The sequence below is a fragment of the Puntigrus tetrazona genome, chromosome 21 (genome assembly GCF_018831695.1).
Source record: "Puntigrus tetrazona isolate hp1 chromosome 21, ASM1883169v1, whole genome shotgun sequence".
NCBI classification, from domain to species: Eukaryota; Metazoa; Chordata; class Actinopteri; order Cypriniformes; family Cyprinidae; genus Puntigrus; species Puntigrus tetrazona.
Genome location: NC_056719.1, coordinates 18,011,888 through 18,031,274, shown reverse-complemented (window position 1 = coordinate 18,031,274; position 19,387 = coordinate 18,011,888). Strand labels below are relative to the sequence as shown.

At 38.1% G+C, this 19,387-nt stretch overlaps 1 pseudogene; it reads right to left on the bottom strand.

Annotated features, from left to right (window-relative positions):
* Positions 1 to 340: 340 nt before the first annotated feature.
* Positions 341 to 19,360, bottom strand: LOC122326393 (annotated as a pseudogene).
* Positions 19,361 to 19,387: the final 27 nt, after the last annotated feature.

The following is a 19,387-nucleotide window of genomic DNA, read 5'->3' as shown; positions in this document are numbered from 1 at the left end:
ATGAAGCTTTTTATCAGATGTTTGGACTCTCATTCTGACGGCACCCATTCACAGCGAAGCATCCAGGTGATTCAACGACACATTACTCCAAACCTTATCTTATATAACCTTGGGCGAGCACTTTTTTCAAACTGCAGCAGCTTTTTTTCAATGATACAATAAATGTCACCGATTCGTGAAACGCTCTTAATATTATCATATCAAAAGATAAACTCTTAAAAACAACAGTTTAGCCCTCAGCTTGAGCTCTAAGACTGAAAGATTATGACATTTTCAACGCTTTTAAACGCTGTAGAACAGAGAAAGAACGGGAAGCAGAAAAGATCCTTCACTCACTCTCCGCAGGAGATGTCACAGACATCAAGGCCAAAGAATGAAGGCAAAGAGAGAAGAATAAAAGAGAAATAAAAACTGGAAGGAAAGAAAGAGAGAAAAGAAAGAAAGATGCGTTATGGTTGCAGCCAAGACAGGAAAATGCTCAACATCCGCATCCGAACTAAAAATGAGAGACATTGAGGAACCGTGAGAAATAATTGGTCCTACCTTCTCCTCTAGATCTTTAATCTGTCTCCTCTGAATGTCAGTCTTGTCCTCCAGGTCTCTGATCCTCTGCGCTGAGAGAAACACGCCGCATGATGTTTATTAAGTGTCTGAAGTCATTGATCACAGTGCTTATTAATATAAAACAATCTAAGACCACTAATCCCCAGAGGTTTAACAGAAGCAGCCCAGAAATATGGAATTAAAATCAAAAAATGTGCATGGTTTTACAATAGTATTTTGTGTCCTCTTCTGTAGAAAAAATAAGTGCACTGACAACCATTTAGTTTATTATGTTTTTATTACTACACACATCAGCTATATTTCCTATCTTTTCTAGCGTTAGCTTCCAGGTCGTTGCTGCATTTTACTCTCGTTTGTGACTAAATAGATCTTTATTTGGTCATGGTTTTGAGCGCCAGAAATGCTGTGGTATTGATTTTTCCACTAGTTCGCTGCCTGATGGCGCAATGCGGCTGCGCACCCTTCTCCAAATCAGCTTATAAATCGACTGAACTGAGAAATCAGCTGGACTTCACAGAACTGGTCATCTGAGGTCAACTCTTCTTCTTTTGATTAGCTTTTTCTCCGTCATAACAACCTAGTTTGCATATTTGTTTTATGCTATATCATATTTGATACAGGCTTTTTTTTTGCTCGTTGCATGACAAGATGAGATACCAAGCTCAAAGTCCAGAAGGAAAATACATTTTCATTTACTCAAAGAACTGTTAATAATTGTGTTAATTATATGCTATATTTATTTTTATATTTCAGTTTAAGGTTTAAGTAATTATAATAATAATTAGTAGTAGTAACATTTATTTTTATTCAAAGTAAGGTTTTCATGGTTTTAGTTTTAGTCCATTAGAGCGATTTAGAGGCCCAAACTGAGCAAAAATCATTTATACAGCCAAAAGATACATTTTAAATATAAAAACATGTATTTAAATATAATTTTGCACTATTTGTTTGCCAATAATATGTCTTAGATTATGTAATGCTATGTAATTATTAGTAATTATTTATTATGTAATTATATAATATATATTTTATATAATATATAATTCAATGAAATACAATGATGATGTAGAGATGAACAAATAAATATTTCTCAAAAGCATGATATTTGATACATTTCACTCATTTTTCATCCATCTTCAGTGTTAGGGTCACGCTGCATTACAGTAAGAATAGAATAATATTTAATAATAATAATTTTATTTTTCAAGAAAGTAAAAATAGTAAATATTTCGGAAAACATCCCTTTTAATTTAATTTTAAAATATTAAAACTAATAAGACCAGCCCAGATAAAAAATGTAAAAAAATTAACAATTAAAAAAAAATTTACTTAAAAAATGTAATCTAAACGATCTAAATAAGAACATGATTTTTTTACATTCTTCAGTGCCTTCTCTGGCCTTGTTTCCTGGCTTAATATGAAATATAAATGACAAAAAATCTTTCTCTTTTATTGCCTCATCTACACAAGAAGTTGTCAGGTGAGGGGTACCCGAATGATGGGCCTGATGGAGCAGCTCCATCCTCTCCTGCAGCACCTGACAGTCGTATTTCCTCGGCTCTTACGCAGCATCTGTCTGGCGCAGTTTCTCCACCGCTGTGCAGCGCAGCTCGTCCTTCTGCAGCTCGTCCAGAGGTTCTCCGTACTTGATGACTTTATCCTGCTGCAGTCAAACAGGGCAGTGGTCGCCTCCAGCTCCTGGATTTGCTGTTGCACGCACACACACACATCATTAGTGAGGACACTGCATAGACTTCTTTCAGGTTATTGACGTCCTTCCTTAAACCTAGCATCTTCTGTTAACATCATAGTAATGTCTCAGCTGGAAGTTCACGAGAAGAAACGCTTTTTACCATGTAGGCTCTGGTCCAGCGCCTGCTTCCTATAATCCAGCTCCTCCTCCAGATAACCCTTCTGTTTGCAGAACATCTCCTGAAAACCACCAGCCACTTATGGAGATGAAATCAAGACGGCGGTGAACAGTTTCCCTCAAGCTCATGCTGGCCTGTGATTAATTCATCTATCTTGCATTGCATCCCAAAAATTACACAGTTTGAGAATTATTTAAGCTTTCTAGCATGTTCAATGCAGTGTAACGTGTACCATCTCAAGCTCCAGGTCCATCATCTTCTGATGCAGAGCTGCTTCTGTGCCTCTCGATCTGCTGGATCCACTAAAACACACAACAAATGATCATTACAGAGGAAGAATACTAGGACTAGAGACCAAGACTAGGAAGCACAGGTTCTTCATAAATAATACAAAGAAAAAGAATTAACTCACACTTACAGATAACTTCATAACAATAATGCTTTTAAAAGTGAATAGATGAAGTGGGAAAAAAGATACTCTTAATATGAAACTAAAACTAAATGATCTGCTGAAAACCATTTTTGCAGTCAAGCTTATTTTTTAAAAACATAACTCTTGCTCTGGTGATATACGGCAAAAGTCTGATATAAAAACAAGATCTCGTGCAAAGTACTTTTTTTTAATGCACCGATATTTTGTGGACACTTTTTTTGAATAATTTTGTTTTGGTGACATTTTTATGCATCTGTGCATATGAAGCAAAAAGAAAGAAAAAGCTATTGATGGCCTTTTGATTGTTTCAAATCATCTTTAAGAAAGCTGTGTTCCAACGATGCAGAACTCAAATAAAAGTATAACATAATATTTACATCAAATGCATATTAATGCATATTACCAATAATTTGTCTTACTAAGATTGCATTATGACAGCGACAGCTATATTATAACATACTACGGCAGATACAGTCTTTAATATGGGGGCAAAACATACGGGCCTAATGCAATAAACATTACAGAACTTTCCTAAAAGACATGTTGTATCATATTTGATACGTTTATCACCTATCTGTGCACATGAACACAATAAAATATAGTAAATCGTACTCCATATGTCTTGAGAAGAAGATCAATGTTGAGTACTACATCACTAGTAATGATTCAGACATCTTTATCAGTGGAAGGCTCTGTAATATCTGATAGAGTATACTGTGCCGGTCATATAATTAGAAGTTGATTTATTTCTCTAATTCCGTTCAAAAGCATATTCAGTCGTTACACACAGACGGATACATTTCAAATGTTTATTTCTTTTAATTAGAACCAACAATTAACGAAACCCCAAATTCATTATATATTAGAATATTACTTAGACCAATGCAAAGAAAGGATTTTTGGGAACTGAAAAGCACGAAAGCACGTGTGGCGTGGATCAGTCCGTGGCACTGCTCGGGATGCTCTGATAGTGGCCTTCAGCTCTTCATGCATCTCACGCCCTGCTCTTCTCAATGCCCCGTAGGTTTTCTGTGTGGGTTTAGGTCAGGGAGTTTTCTGGCCAGTTAAGAACAGGGATACCGCGGTCTTTAAACCAGGTACTGGTAGCTTCGGGCCAAGTCCTGTTGGAAAATTAAATCTCCGTAAAGTTGCTCAGCAGCAGGAAGCATGAAGTGCTCTAAACCTCCCGTGTACGGCTGCGTCGACTTCTCGGACCTCAGAAAACACAGTGGACCAACACCAGCAGATGACATGGACTCCCAAACCATCACTGACTCCTGGAAACTTCACAGCAGACCTCTCTTCCTCCAGACTCTGAGACCCGGATTTCCAAGGAAATGCAAACTGACTTTGAGTCAGGCGTGAGACGGCGCTGTCTGTTGTTCGGAGAGTGTCTCGACACGAGGAAAGCTAAGTCTTGGTGCACGTCTGTGTTTAGTGCTGCAGTCCACTCTCTTTGTGAATCTCCCCACATTTTTGAACGGGTTTTGTTTCCCAATCTTCCCCAGGGAGCTGTTATCTCTAATGCTTGCACACTTTCCCCTTCGCCTCTCTATTAATGCGCTTGGACACAGAGCTCTGTGAACAGCCAGCCTCTTTTTGCAATGATCTTTTGTGTCTCGCCTCTTCTTCGTGCAAGGTCAATGTTCATCTTTTGGTCAGCTGTCAAGTCAGCAGTCGCAGTGTGTCTACAGAACTAGCCTGGAGAGAGCATTTAAAGGCCTCTTTGCAGGTGTTTGGAGTTAATTATCTGATCGAGCGTGGCGCCAGGTGTCTTCAATATTCAACCTTTCCACAATATTCTGGTTTTCTGAGATACTGAATTTTGGGGTTTTCATTAGCTGTGTGGATCGGCGTACAGGTAACCAACTAATGTGATATACAAGTTTCACATTTGAACGGAATTAGTGAAATAAGTCTTTTGATGATATTCTAACGATAAGCTGTAATGTAAGACGCATCTTCTCAATGCAGAGACAGCACGGTACTGGCTTGAATAATGGCCACCTGCTCCTCGTTCCTCAGGTTCTGTGTAAACCATAAACACACACGGTGCATTGAGTCTGGCGTATTAACCCTAAAACCATCCAACACAAAAAATCACATCCCTTTTAATGCTTTTTCGAACAACTAAGGAAATCACATATATTTAGATTAGAGTCCAGTTTTTCCTCAAAATACTTTCTAATTACTGCCTATTAATATTTAGTAAAGTAGTAAAGTGCTTTTCAAGCAATAATAAACTACAGATATCCCAGTAATATTCACGGTAATAATCAACTAGTTAATACTGTTACCAATATTCTTATTAAGTCAACAAAGCAAGAATGGTGCAAAAAAGCATGCATTCTCAGCTAATACAGATGTTATAATAATAGATGTTCAATGCAATATTGCAATACACAGTATTGAGTTAATTACATCAAAATAAGTAAGTAAAAGTAAAAGCAAGTTCTGTGTGTGTGTCGCACTGCTATCCCCGAGTATGTCCAGCAGCTTGATGAGGTCCGAGGTATACACACGTCCTGTGGAGAAAAGACGAAAGGTCTCGGTCACTAGCTCTTCCTGGATACAGGCGTGCAGATGAGGACTGGATAGTTACCTCTCACACCCTCCTTTATGCAGTAGATCTGCAGCGCGCCACCCTTCAGAGAAAGGGTGGATCTGAAGAGTGAACGGAGGCGTATCTCCTCTCACGCCCTGACAGATCACACACAGATCAGACACACTTTACACACTCTACACCGGGAGAGAAATCGGCCAAATCTTTGCTGGAATTCCACCATGAAACAATACGCTGACAGCATTTCAGCTTTGACGGTTTAGGTCAAATTTACGGTTACATACCGTGAATTATGCGTTAACTGATATAATGTTAATTTACCAACCTAATAAAGTGCTGAAAACTGTTTTTTGTACCGTTACGCATGATAACCATTGATGAGAAAGTCTCGTGATGAACCAAAGCCCATCGCTAGCAGCAGATTTTAATAAGAACGTATTTATAAAAGTGTGTCTTTCTACACAAACACTAAACACCATCATTAAACAGAATGATGCAATAAACGCTCATTTAACAACATTAGATACAACTCTAATAATCATAACTGTTTGACAAATTGTGATTTTAACAAAATTCTCCAATTCTGTAAATGTCAATTTACCTTTAACCATTTAACAGCTTTTTACCATAAAATCACTGTCATTTTTAACAGTGCAACTATTTTTTAAAGCAGGCTGCTTCCTTAAAGTGGTAGTCTTATATCTCAGTACTTTCACCAGTAGATTCTCAGTGACGCACAAAGTTAATAAAGACACCGTGCAGAAACTGTGAAACATTTTTATCTCGTAATGCAAATCAGAAATAAACGTGTACCCTGAAAAGAAAAGTCAAAAGTAAATGTGCATGGATGCATCTGGGTCGTCAGTGCTTGCTATACCTTAAGAACAAATCAGGTTAACAACTGAAATGACTGGATTTTGTCAGCTGTAGATGCAATAGCACATCTACTGTTTACTAAAGACGGCAGCCAGTGTGATTTGTGAACCGAAATGGAGATAAACCTCGAGTTCGAAGGATGCGAAACTCCAGGAGTTCGTTCTGATCTTTAGAGTCCTGTAGTTCTGCTGCAGCTTTCGCTTTCATTCTCCAGCTTCTCCACTCCGGGCCGAGAAACATCAGAAGAAACGTCATCTTCATAAAAGTCTTTTCGCCCTATACAAACTTTCCCTGCGCTTTCCTACATCCTTCAGAAATAATTCTAATATGCCGATTTGCCGCTTCTGAAACATTTTCGACTCTTATCGTGATAACATATTTGTTGTGGAAACTGATTTCTTGAGGAACAGAAAACACAGGAGAAGAGCGCTTATTTGAAGCGTTATTAAACTGCTGAATGACTGCGTAACGGTTTTACATTGATTTAATAATCAAAAATGTTTATGGAAAAATCAGCACATAGTAGAATGATTCCTGAAGGATCGTGCAGACACTGAAAGAGTAATGATGCTGAAAAATTCAGCTTTGACCCCAAGAATAATTATATTTGGACGACATATTCATATTCAAAAAAATTTTAAATTGTCAAAATATTTTTAATTATTACTGTTTTTATTGCATTTTTTAATCAAACTAATACAGCACTGATGGGCAGAAGAGACTTTTGCATCCAAAATAATTATATATAATTATATATGTACGTGTACTGTGTATATTCATTATGTATATAACTACACACACATATATTACACTCATTTCTTTATATTCTTATATTTAACATTACATATAAATATATTTCATACATAAACATATTTTTCTTTAAAAATATACATGCAGGTGTTTGTATTTATATACATAAATATACCTAAAAATACACTTATTTTATATAACATGTATTTATCATTTGAAAGCAATACTTTTTTTCCCAATAGTGTGCGTATTTCAACACGTTATTTTTCCCTGTTGCACTGTGACTACATTTAGAATCGCACGATTGATCTTTTATAGTTCCTATTTATAAATCTTTCTGAAGATGCATCACTTTCCGTAAAAGCGGTGTATTCCCAGCACTGACTCACCTTCTCCAGCAGCTCCTGATTGTGCCCTCAGAAACAGCTGCTTCTTCTTCCACCATTTAGAGTCCTAGAGGAAGACGGAGATGAGGCACGCTTGCACGCTTTAGAAGACACTAAACTAAAACACCACAGTCTGAGGCGCTATGGAATCATCTTCGCAGCGCACCGACATGTATAACTAGTAGTAAAAGTCGCGTCACCTGTCCTTTTAAAGCCAGCTCTTTTCCGGGTCTTCGATTTTAGCTTTGTATCTTTTGAGCGTCTGCCTGCAGCTGTTCGTGAGCCTGCAAAAGATATTAGAAGCTACTGTGTGGGAAACGTTTGAGGGTATGAAATCTTTTAGCCTCATGAACTCACACACCATGAATAAACTCCTGTTCATTAATAGTTAGTAATGTAGCTGTTAGTTTAGTTATGGCTGGATTAAAGGATCAAATACGATCAAAGCAGAATGAGACGTTAATAAGTAATTATAAACAGCCTGTATGCTAGTAATATTCATGCTATAGTTACATAGTCAGAAATGGTGTTTTCTAAATTGTTTTGTTTCGTTATTTAGTTTTCAAACTATCTGAATATATAATATAAAGGTCCTTGTTACAACCCCTAGTTCATATAACTTTTAGATTTTGAGAAATAATAAGAGTCCTTTTATATGAAAACATGTATTCATATCCTATTTCTGTATGTCATGCTGCATTATTTAAAACTAATATTATTTAAAAAGGTTTTGAATATTTATAATTTCAGAATTCTGATAAAACTGCTTTTCTGCTTATTTTTCACAAATAATAATAATTAAACATCATGCTGAACTACTCAATAAGAAGACATTTTAAAGAGGATCAGCAAGTTATTTTTACAACAGTAATGCATTTTGTTAATATTTTCAATGTTTTAGCTGTATATTTTTTCACTCGAATTTTGTTCATTTTAACTTTTTAAAAAATACAGATCACGGTATTTATGTTTACCTATCATTATTATTAATAGCATTTATTTGAGCATTTCAGCTTATGAGAGCTACGATAAAAATAAGCTTGTTTTTTTTATCTAAAGATAATCAACACAGAATTTTTTAATTTTATTTTGGCTGCTCCTTCATCAGGATGGTACTCAACCCAACATTTGAATATCGAAATAAAGTTTCATTCAGAGATTAAAAACATGGTAACTATATTAAAAGGTGTACTGAATTGCAGTTAATGCATCTAGGTCTTGCATTGCTTATTTTGTAATGTTACAGTATGTTACCGCAATACCTTAGCCTCCATTTCAGCGTCCCAGCACACCTCCTTTCTGCTCCTGCAGCAGAGCGTATGCTCTGAAGAGCCTGGTATTCTCGGAGTCAGCTGCTTAAAGCGCAGTTCGGACTCTCTTCAGCCGCCAAACCCTTCAAGAAGAAAAACATCCGTGAGAAATAACTAACACGTAACTGTGCGTGGAATACAGGGATCCGCCTGAGAAACCAAAGAAACGGGCGATCTCGCCTTGTCCTCGCCAGCGCCAGCTGGGTCCGTCCATGCGCAGGAGGCCACCGAGGACGCCTCCAATCCATGGACTCTTTCATCGTAGCCATAGAACGTGCTCGCCAGCAATGTGCCTCTGCTCGGAGTGAAGAGCTTCCAGAACAATTCCAGGTAAACGTGGAGCGTATTTAATGAACTTTTTGGGTCAGATTTGCATCGCGGAAAACACCGAGTGGAAGCACCAAAAATGTTCAAATGTGTATGAATCAATAAATGGAACAAACGACGGAAACATTCAGAAAATAAATGCTGTGCAATAACAAAAAACGGTGTGCCTCTTTGATAACTGCTCTAATTTGCCGACTGATCTCATTACACAGCATCTAAAAATATTGCGAAACACCTGCGCTAAACAAACTGTGTGTCATCAGAATATGGCAAATAAGTATTTTTATTCATATTGCAGATTTGCAGTTAATCAGATTTGAAGTATTAAAAATGTATTTTAGAGTTTATGAATATTTGTGCATGCAGTAATGTCTGAAGAGCTAATACGACGCGCCTGTCATTGAGAAGTTCATCAGTAGACGCGAATGATTTATTATGCAGGAGAAAAAGAGTGCCTGGCTTTCAGCTTGCTGATTTTTTTAACGCTTTCAAAGCACACACTCACCTTTATAGGTCTGCTTGCTTATGCCTCTTCTTTCTCAAGAGTTTTTTCTCTATCCTGGAAAGGCGCACAAGAAAGACAGACAGTTGGGTGTTTGTTGCTCTGCGCCGTGACTCCTGGCTGGTGTTTGTGAGGAGTACTCACCGAGTCAGCCTCGTCGATCATGCTCTGCTGCTCCAGAACCTGCAGCTTGAGGAACTCGATCTCCTGATCGCCCGTGGCCTGGGTCCAGATCATTCAGAGACTTGAGCTTCTTCAGAGGAGGATGGGAGGTGATCTTTCTCCTTCTGGAACGCAAGCAATGCAAACGGAAAGAAGAAGCAGAAGCCTTTCTGTGCTTTGTTGGCATTCGTAACAAATGCATTGGATTTAATCGCACTTTAATATTTGGAAACTAAAGAGGGACCCACCATCTCCACGCTCTCCTTGGTAATGGATTTAAGTTTATCCTCCATCCTCTGAAGCGACTGGCTGAGCTCATCGCTTTTTCCGACTTAATAATTTGTTCTTCCAGTAAGGGCTTGCACTGTTTCTCTGCCTCTCTAACGCCGCTTCAACTGAGCAGAGCAGTTCAGGTTAATTATTCATAAGCAAAACACATATAAAAAGAGAAATGATGAAGATGCATGCTAAGACGTCCTTTTCTACAGGAAGCATCTACGCAAGTGACGTATCAGCTCGCTTCTTTCATCCACTAAGATTGAATTGCGGTCCTCCAGCTTACGGTAATGGTGGCTTTGAGCTTCGCTAATGCGCTTCTGGTTCCTTCTCATGTCCTAAAACACATAACGCCAGATATATCTGTAACACAAACACATACCAGCGTTGCATAATAAAAAATGCATGCAACGCATACAAAATGCGACACGGGATTTTTGCCATACTTTCTGAGAACTGAGAAGCTCACAAAAGAAGCATCAGGTAAATGCATTATTATTTATGGGCTACTGAAAACTAAATCTTAAAATAATGCATTACAAGAACATAAATCTAACCTTTCGATCATTTGCTTTTATACAGAATTGTGATATTTTACTTTGTATGCTTTAATTCATGCTGGTTTTATTTTTGAGACGTGACTATAAGAAACACTACACGCGTTTAGTTTCTTTACCGGACTCCCACAATGCTCTGCTCCGCCTCCAGCGCGGCCGATCTCTCTTTGGGGCTTCCCAGGTTGCACTCTGCCTCTTTACTAGTAAAAACAGCTGCTCATCAAGCGCATCCTTCTGTAGCTGCAACTTCTGCACGTAAGCCTCGTCGCTGTTTCCCCAGCTCTTTCTCCAGAGAGAAGATCGTCCGGTCCTTCGCCTTGATCTCATCCACCTACATAAAGTCACACTGGGTTAGCAGCGCTAACTGAAACTGAAAATATTGTCGTTTTAATAGTTAAAGACAGTAAAACCACGACAGTAAAAAAAATGGCAATTATGTGCTGAAATGTGGTGAAAGCTGTAATAGACCTAATGGGAAATTTTACAGCAAAATACTGTTAGACATAGAGTTATCTTATAATTTGCAGTAGAACACCATGCATTGAGATTCCCAGAAGTCTCTATACAACTAACATTTGATGCTATTTTTTTATTTGCATTGCAGTGAATGGGTGCCGCCAGAATGAGAGTCCAAACGGCTGATATCAAAAATCACAATAATTCACAGCGCCCAGTCCATCGGTTAACATCTGAGAGAAGACAAAGCTCAAATAAACCCAGCATTAAAAAAACTTTGACTCTAAAAAAATATATAGCCTCATATCAAGCAATCAAGTTTCGGTTCAAAACAATTCTAAACAAATAGTGGACTTTTTCACTGAAAGAAGCAATATCACAGACTCACATGTAAAGGAGCAACTGTGTAAAGGTAAAAATGTCTAAATGCTGGATTTGTTTGAGCTTTAACTGATGAACTGGAGTGCTGTGGATTACGGTAATGTCTTTATTGGCTGTTTGGAGTTTCGCTCTGACGGGCACCCATTCACTTCCATGCATCCATTCAAGAAACAAACTACATATCAGAACATTTTCAGCAAATACTCACACAATATATATTATACAGTATGTTATTATAAAGTTAAAATATGCTATATCGTAAAAAATAAAATGTTGTGTAATTTGGTACACAAACATTATTTCAATAAATAAAATACACTTAACCATTTTGATTCCATTGTGCATCATTATGGGCAATAAGCAGGAGGTGTATATGTAATACCTATGATGCTTGTAAATATGAAATAGAAAATTATAATTTATAAAACTGATAGGTCCAGTTTGTGTGTTGCTTGACAACCTCTTTGTTACAATTACAACATTATAGAGGAACTACATAGTTTAGCGAAATAATAAGGTTTATAATTATTATTATTATTATTATTAATACCGTAACACTTATTTAGTTTTATTATTATTTAGTCATTTTAACCATACATATTTATTATGTATATTTAAATGTACACACACGCTGGCATGCATTTAAGAAAATATGTTATGCTTATATATTAAATATATTTGTATGTTATATCGAATATGAATATATACATGTAAATACAAGCTTAATGTTTTCTAAATATATACCGTATTTGTGTATTTATACATACATAATAAATATACACACTACACACGCATACTGTATATACATTAAACAAAACTTATTTTCAATTGCAAGTAATCGTTTGAAAGCACCAAAGGCCGTCTGTGCCTTGCTTGATATTAAAAAAACAGTTCACCCAGAAAATGAAAATGGGGCCATATTTTACTCACCCCCAAGGCATTCTAGGTGTACATGACTTACGATGTTACCTTGCATTACTTATGCTATATCCGATTTATAACTAGTTATATTAGTGTGAACGTGCCTGAACCGCTTTACCTCTGCTTTATTTCTTGACCTGTCCACATTCGGGATTAAAAGCGCTGTCTTACCAGTCGATTTAATATCTTTCTCACAGTCCCACTTGATCTTGGAGATCTGCTCCTGGTGCGCCTGGTGTTCGGGTGCGCAGGTCTCTCGGCCTTCATCTTGTCGGCTATGATCATGGTGCTCAGCGCCGTCCGTCTGCCGTTTAGAGGATTTCAGCTCGGCTATTTCCTGCAGCAGCTTGACGCGCTGCGTGGTCAAAGAAGCGGCGGGCCTCTCCCGGGCCTCGAGCGCAGATGCTGGTGCGCACCTTTTCCCCGCTGCCGTCGCGCAGAGCGCTGAGCGCCGTCCGCAAGCGCTGGATCTCTCCTTCTTTGATCTTAGCGGTGCGCGCTAGCTCCTGCTCGTGCTGCCGCGTCAGGGATTCGCGCAGGCCGGCGAGCTCCTTCAGCTTCTCCTCGTGCCAGCGAGCCCTCTGTTCGTCAGCGCCGCTGCGTGTGCCGATGCTGCTCCTGCTCGCGGATGCGCTTGCCCTCCTGCACCTTTTCTCGCTCCAGCTTGGTCACCTGCACAAATAAGTTACGTTACAGTTTTTTGGATCAAACGAGCAGCAGATATGATTGAAGCTGGGGGAGAGGTTGATGTCTGGAAGCGCTGTTGGCCTACCTTGCATTTTTCTTGATGCAGTTCAATTTGAATGTCGGTTAGTTTGGACCTGAGATCTTCGTTGGCTGCCTGTAAGGCGGAGATGAGCGCTTCAGGCTTCTCGCCTTGGCGCCTTTCTTTGCCATTGGGTCAGATGTAAGGGTTCCTCAAACGCTCTTAGTATCCATCACTTCAAGTAACACTGACGTTTCCAATTCCGTCTTTTCCTCATTATCCTTGTAGGGAGAAAACCTGCGGGAAACACGCATCGTATTTACAGGAACTATGTATGCTTGTAAACTTAGATAATCTTTCTATGACTTCAGCCTGGAGTGTCTTTTTTTTTTTTAAATCTGCAGATTTTTACCTTTTCTTGTATTTGGAAGGAAAGTCTTATCGTTTATTTTACAACTTTTCTCAAATGCCTTTTAGTTCCAGACCCGCAATGTCACAGGCTGTGATAATAAATGATATAAAATCATGATATTAATTATTACATATCTGGGTTGATTGGGATACATTTGTCCATCATTGAAATCTATCCTAATCTAACAAAAGCATAAAACGGCTCAGTGTGCATTGCCAGAATATGACTTATTATATGCATTGAAGAGCATCGTGACATATTTTAGAGCTCTGTTGCTAAAGCTATGGCTCTAAAAACAGCGTCTCATTTCAAAATCAGCTGTCAAATTATGCAAAACCGTATCAGATATGTAGTGTAGTGACGTTTCATTAACACTTTAGTTTAGGGTTCAATTCTCTATTACTGAATAGTGACTGACACGCACATTATTAGCACATTAACTGTTTATTAGTATTTATTAAGTGCATATTAATGCATTAGGGTTCACTCATACAGAGTGCATCTTTGTCTCTAAAAACACGAGACACTGCACCTCAGGAATGGTTTTGATAAAAGCAAAGTATTCCATCAAATAACAGTTGCCACGGCAACTTGCATCTCTACAAAAAAAGCCTGCAACGCTTGCCCCGCCTCCGCACTCTTCTGATTGGTACACTGTTCTGGAGCTGATTTTAATGAGCAGCGCTATGTGTAAAAGTTAATAGTCATAGTAAACGGTACATAGTGAATGTACATTTAAATGCAATGCATTGTTCGTGAGCAATAAATAAACAAGGAACCTCTCCTTATACAGGAAGTTAAAACACTAGTACTGCTGACCATATTCATTATTAAATATGAAGAACGATGCACTTACACAAGACACTGGAGTTTTCTTGACAGCCGCTCACACACACACACACACACACTCTCAGACATATACACTCAAGAAGACCTTCATTACATAAACAGCATTATGATGATTAAGAGATTGTGAATGATTATGATGATGATGAGGCGTAATGGTGATTAAGAGATTGTGAATGAAGACTGACGCCGCTCTCTCCAGATACAGCCACGGTCACTACAACACGGCAGAGTCGCAGGAAACTACTAAAATAAGACGTGCTGCTGGTACAAGACCGCATGAAGCATCCGACATGTCCAATGAATCGCTTTCTGAACTCATGAGATTGTGTCTTGATCAGATTTAGAGAATCTCTGCATCAGCGTCTCATCAATGGACGCTCTGCAGCGAATGGGTGCCGTCAGAACAGCTGATAAAAACATCACAGTAATCCACAGCACTCCACTCCACCTGGAGAAGATAAAAGCTGTGCGTTCAGTAGAAAACAAATCCAGCATATTTGTTTAGAGCTATGAACTCTTCTGATTCAGTCCAGACCACCTTTTCACCTTCGCGGATTTCCTCATTCTGACGGCACCCATTCACTATATCACATATCAATACTTAAACGCCTTTCCGACGTAAACGTTAATTGCATGTCATTTACAATTCAACTAAAATGCAACTGATATTAAATGCAGTTATTAAAACTTTAAAGTTTTCGACCAGCCCAAACAGGACTAATTTCATAATTCTCTTTACTAGGATACAATCTGGCTTTGACAGAAGGGCTAAAATACACTACTGTTTCAGTTTTATTTTTTAGAAAACTATTTTATTTTCGGAAAGACAATTAAGCGAAATAATTTGGCTGGAGTCGCCGTGCATCCACAATAGAAATGCTGGCAAAATTGCCTTAGCAGACAACGCCAGTGCAGACAGAGCCATTGATCAGGACGCATCTAAAACTGATCTCCAGCTGTTTTCCGTATGAGACTAAAGTCCTGAAATGATCGACAAACACACTGAGACAGAGATGTTTAAGAAATACGCCCACATGTTCATTAAGCAATTTAAATATGCATTTAAAATAAATGTTAAAATATTAAAAATCATGCAAAATATTTATACGTCAGTACTGAGCTCAAGGGAGTGTGAATATTTTAAATAAAAGGCTACTCTGACAGAAACCGCCCTGTTTTAGCACGTTCAGCAATATAGCGTTAGCACAACTGAAGTGACTTTTAAACACGACTAGCATCAATGCTTATAATAAAACTGTGTTTAGAGCATGCAACCTTTAACAGAAGTTAGAGCTTTGGCTTCGCCGCATGAACCTCGCCAATGCTCACGTTTAATAAATAGATGAAAATGGACACGATTCACATTACGCTCACAAAAAAAACAAAAACACACATTGTGGACGTTCTCCAGCACTGGATCCTAAAGCGGTGCGGGTCAGGCCCTTCAAACCCTTGTGCATTTGATAAATAAATAAAACATAAATAATAATAACTTAAAACGACGCTGATCCTGAAGAATAAAGCAGTTCTGCTGATACCGCATGAATCCGGCAATTCATATTATATGACACAAGAACGACTTGTTTTAAGCATAAAATCATTAGCGTGCAGTAAATGTATAAAGTATGTGTACAGCTGGCTAGAAAAAGAAAATAATGCATTAATTTATTATATACATATATGTTATAATACAATAAAGAGCATTGGTTTCATTCAACATCTATTGATTATCACTGTTAAAGAATATCAGAATATAAACAGTGAGGATGACTCGAATGATTCGAGATGATGATGATTATTATTATTATAAGCTGTGCATTGCGTACTGTATCATACTGTAATGTCATGCATATTTGCTTACTAGCACCTTGTGGGCAGAGGAAGTTAATCTCGGTTATGTCATTTGTGCCAGTTAATCTTTCCGCCCGCCAGAACCTACGATTCAACAGCTTTAGATGTCGGGCAGATATTTTGATTAAAGTGTGCAAAACCCCTTCGGTTACTGTGGCGTTGCCCTCCAGAGGAGCTACGATGTCACAACTCTAACGATACCTTCATCCGTATGCCCTTCGAAACGAACAGACCGACTCCGTGCATCATATTGGGGCGATCTGAAGGATGCACGGAGGTCCTCCTGATCGTTGTACACGTGCATGAAGACAATACTCCAGTAGTTCAGAGCGTGAGGACGCCATACTGTAGCACACTATCACTAATACCATATTAACCCAGAAAGCGCCGAATCAAAGCGCACACTGAAGCCCCTGGCTGCCAAGTTTTAAAAAATATATCCGTGCGGCACACTTAGCTGCTGCCGCGGCCGTCCGTGAATCCCTGTCAATGTTTCGGTGTGCTAAGTATAGGATCACGCTGAATGTTTCCGGTGGGAAACACCTTTTTTTTCGAAGCTTTGCATGCGTTTACTGCTAAACCTGGCACTCCACAGACGCAGGGAATTACTCTGTGAAAGTAAAGCTGCATGACCATGTCTACACTATCAGTCAAAGTGGTCACTAGGAGTAGACTACAATCACCACGAGTGTTTTGTGTTCATTTGTTGGAGTAAAACCGTGGTGCATTTTCATTAGAGCCAACACAGAACAAAACTTTTGATCCATTCTTGTTCATGTGAGCGCCTGTTCTTTCTTTGCTGTATATATTTACGCATATTACATCAGCAAGACGCATTAACACGTTCATTTGTTACTAAACACATCAGCGATGTCCCACACTGACATTGAAAGTAATCACACTTTTACTTATGTCTTTTTTTTTTTTTTAATTGTTATTTAATCACCGAAAACTGAATAAATAATTGGTCGAGACACAACTGTATGAAAATCTGGAATCTAAATACTAAAGAAACTCACCTTTAAAGTTGTCCAAATTAAGTCCAAAATCATTTTTTTATATTTTTATGGAAGGAAATGTACTCAATTTCTTCATGGTACATAATATCTTCTTTGGCACGAAAGGAAAATGGCTCATTTTGACCCGTACAATGTATTTTTGTGCTCCAGTGTCACATGTTTTAAACAATATTAAAATATGTATCAAATATTTAAAACTGCAGCTTCTTTACCTTTTTGGGAACGTCTTTCTCTTTTACAATTTGTTGGCACCTTTATGCACACAGACGAAATGGGATCGACGATAAAATCCTTCAAAGATTTACCCGAATACGTTTTTTTCAGCTTTCATATAAATGCATACATTTGCAGTTCCTCAAACAGTGCAATGTCTTCAGACTGAACTTTACAAGCTTGCCGCAAATACGTTCAACGTCAAATCAAGTCTGGTAACGCAATGCAAAGAAACCTTTCATTTGTTTCGTTTCTTTCTGACAAACCTGAACGTGTCGCATCAGTAGACTGAAGTGTGGTGAAGTGAGGTAAAAGAGCCAGAGATAGAATGATGAAAGGCATCTAACGGCTGAAGGTTTTGGAGGGACCGGGATGTTACGGTCACTTTCTCTCTCTCTCTGTAGCAGGAGCACAGACACGCTGGCATCATGACCCACTTTTACATCACAAACACAATAACACAGAGTTCACTGTTTGACCCCCGCACAGATCAAGTCTGGAAAAGTTCAGTTCAGTTTGAAAGGGTTTCTCTTCTGTCTTTGAATGCAGATCAACGTGAAACACAAGCAGCAGAGCACTACCGGCGATTCACGTTAAAAACAGGAAAATACAGCACTGATATACAGTGTTTCCATGCAATTACATGCATAAAATTACACTTTCTCCAGTTGGTCAACAAGTACATCATTTCCTTTATATAAAATTGATTTGGGATATTTTAGGATTACGCCTCAGGGGAAAAATGATCTTGATTGTACCAACGACAACAAAAAAAACGACCAATCCAAAATCATACAGACGCGTCACTCTTAACTCTGGATGGATATTCTATTAGACTTATTAGTAATCATATTAGTGATAATAATGTGTGTAACTAATAACTGATAGTGTCTGCTTTGCTACCATACTAATAAAATGCCACTGTTTTGCTGTATAGAAGTCAGAACACGCTGGATATTGAAATTTCTTGTATTATTTCTAAAATAATGAATGAATATATGAAGACATAACTGAGCAAAAGTTGTATAATACATTGCTGTTTTCTTTAGGAAAATAACTACATAATAATATAATAATATACAAAATAATATGTGTATATATATATATATATATATATATATATATATATATATATATATATATATATATTATACAACTTATATACAATTATATATAATATATATATATATATATATATATATATATATATATATATATATATATATATATATATATATATATATATATATATATATATATATATATATATATATATATATATATTATACTCTATATATTAACCAGTTATATAAATTTGTATTATTTCAACTCAAAATAAAAAGGTAGGCCTTTAAGAAACATACTTCCTAATAGGATTTTCCTTATTCCCAAAAGGACAAAATCCCAATTTAATAGATCCAAAGAGATCTACTTTCAGCTGTCCAGAAGTGAGAGCTTTTATCGGCACACAAGCACAGATGTATTTATGCAATGATGAACAGGACTCTCACAATCTAAGTTTCGTCCTTCTCATTTGATTTGATTATCATCGATTGGGAAAGCCAACAGGAATCCTGATTTCTAAGGATTTCTAGGTAGGAATGAGTAGCAATGTAACGCACAGCGAGGGTTTCGAGCACATTCGTGCCATGCACACGCTAGTCCCCCGTCGTTGCTGTAGTGTGAAGCATGGATGTGAGAAGTGTTATTTCGACACGGTAGCAGAGGTCATGTGACAGACTGCCCGAGGCCTTCCACAGATGATTGCTCCGTGATGAGAGCTGGATGCTATCACGAGCATACGAGCAGCATCATGTATGAGAGAGAGAGAGAGAGTGATCTGTAACGCAGCGGCCTGCAGGGCTGGATCTCACGCGTCATGACGCGCAGGCCGAGCTCGCCCGTTCCCGTTCACACGTCCCCGCAAAGCCACCGCGTCAGCCCAGAACCGAGAACCGAACGCCGAGTGCCGCATGCTTCCTAGGCGTGCCCTAATTTCGTT